We start from the raw sequence: 2,642 nt of genomic DNA, 5'->3' as shown, positions 1-2,642 counted from the left end.
TATATATATATATTTATACATATATACATACATATTCACATATATATATACATATTCAATATATATATATATGGATATATATGTATATATATGAATATGTATATATATATGTGAAGATGTATGTATATATATATATATATTATTAGTGTATATATGTATATGTAATTTTTTATTTTATTTTTAAAAAATAAATTTTAAAATTCTGTAATTTTTTAAAAGTTTTTTTAAAAAATTGTGTATATATGTAAAAGTGTGTATATATGTAAATGTATAAGTGTGTCTATATATATATATATATGTATATAATTATGTATGTAGATGTATATTTGTATATATGTATATGTATATAATTGTGTATAGATATAAAAGTGTATATATATGTATATGTAATTTTCTATTTTATTTTTAAAAAAAAAATTTGAAATTCTGTATTTTTATTTTATTTTATTAGTTTTTAAAAAAATTCTAGAAATTTTTTATTTTTATTTTTATTTTTATTTATTTTCTGACGTGGCTGGATGATGTGGCGAAATGTGCTGATTTGGCGAAATCTGTATGACGTGGCATGCCACATCAGCATTAAAATTGACGGAACTTAACGTCGTTTACGGATATGGGGGAAATTGTAACACATTTTAAGATTTTGTGTGGGAATTTGGAAATATTTGAAATCCGGTGTAGTTTTTTGTCAAATTAAAAATTGGTGTAGAAAATTGGAACTTTTTCGAAAATTTGTGGGGGAATATGGGATTATCCCTTTTTCTAAAAACCCGCAAATCTATTTTACGGAAAAGATCAACTAAAAACCAAAAGTTACTTACGTTTATGCTAGAAGGTTCTCCAAATCAACTAAAAACCAAAAGCTACTTACGTTTATACTAGATGGTTCTCCAAACCTGCGAGTTCTGGAACTCAAAAATATATGTTGATCTCTCACTTAGTGTCTTGTTTGATTATGCAATGCAACTGTATTTTTATGGAGAATTGTCGTCTTGATCGCAGAACTGGTCAGGCTCCGATCCAAGAGCTTGGTGGAAACAACCAAATCATGTGGCTCGATGTCTATTGTCGAGCCTTGAAACTTTTCGGTATTACACAAGATCGCTGCCGCATAAAGAAGTGGCGGCTTACATCCCGGCGAACGCAACATGTTTGAAGATGGCATCTGTTCACCATATGATTTACTTGAATTTGAAGGAGCGACTACTGATTCGAAAGGCATTGGCTTCCATGGCCAGAGGTTCATCTACATGTCAGCTTGCTTTCTACGATTGATGTGATACATAAACATACTTTTTTCCCAGAAAAATAGTTAACGTTTATCATATAATATATATATATATGTTCATTTAATTTCTACCAATATATATTTGTTCAGAAAAATAGTTAACGCTTAAATTTCAAGAAGCTACAATTAATTTCCAATTTTTATTCATTTAATAAAAGAATATCAATTACGACTTCAATATTTAGTTTTTGTTTTTGTTTTAATAGTACGATTTATTTGTTACTTCTTTGAAACTTAATTGCGATTCCAAGTGATAATTGTTTTTCGTGTGTTGAAGACTTAACTATGATTTATTATATAAATTAAAACCGTAAACAAAATTCAGAGTTTACAAATACAAAGTATTCATAAAGTGAGTTCAATGTAAGATAATTCAAAAGTCATCTATTGAATCGGGTGTTGACACAATTTTAAGCGAATCTCCGCATCATTTATCTCATATCTTTCAAGAGAATGACTTCTATGGGTCCACCGTCGCAATTTTACCATACTCTATAGCCCCAAATTTCTCAAACTCACAAATCTCGAGCTCACGAATACGCCGGTCGACCGCAATCTCGACCCATATTCTCAAATATTCTTGTACATGAACAGAGTTATGAGCTATGCGAAAACAAAGACTTTGGAGAACTGGAGACTTTGGAGAACTTGTAAACAAACTCCGTGAACGCTCTGTGTTCTCTCATAGAATCATAATCAAGTCTCGGCACCATCGTCCAGAGAGACCGCCATCATCTAGAGAGAACCATATATAGTACCGGCTACATCTTTTGCCGAAGCAAAGAAAGAATCTGCAACATCAAGTCATCAGGCAACCTCACTGATCCTATCCATATTATAACATGTTGTTTATTTTAGAGTAAATTGATGGATTTAATAAATCTCTCATGTGATTCATATTCATATGTATTACGGATATGGTGGAAGAGTTATATATTCGTAAATGATATAGTATGAATTGGTAAAGTATTTACATGTATTTTGTAAAGTATATACTTGTGTTTAGTAGTGAAATTTAAGTGCAGAAATTCTGCACGGGCATGTAACACGGGCGTGTTAATTCTGCACGGGCAGTGTAACACGGGCGTGTTAATTACAAACACGGCCGTATTAGGTTCAACACGGGCCGTGTTAATTCTATGAGAAAATGTTGTTTTTCTCAGACATTTGACACGGACCGTGTTAAGGTGCAACACGGACCGTGTTAGGTGCAACACTGCCGGGGAATTTTGCACAGACAATTGACACGGACCGTGTCAGATTCGACACGGCCGTGTTAAATGTCTGTAATATGAACAAATGCGGCCTTTCGCATGAAAACTACTAAATGGATACAACTTTTGATCATGTCTCT

This window comes from Tarenaya hassleriana, unplaced genomic scaffold, assembly GCF_000463585.1.
Source record: "Tarenaya hassleriana unplaced genomic scaffold, ASM46358v1 Cleome28, whole genome shotgun sequence".
Lineage (NCBI taxonomy): Eukaryota > Viridiplantae > Streptophyta > Magnoliopsida > Brassicales > Cleomaceae > Tarenaya > Tarenaya hassleriana.
This window is presented reverse-complemented; position numbering follows the sequence as displayed.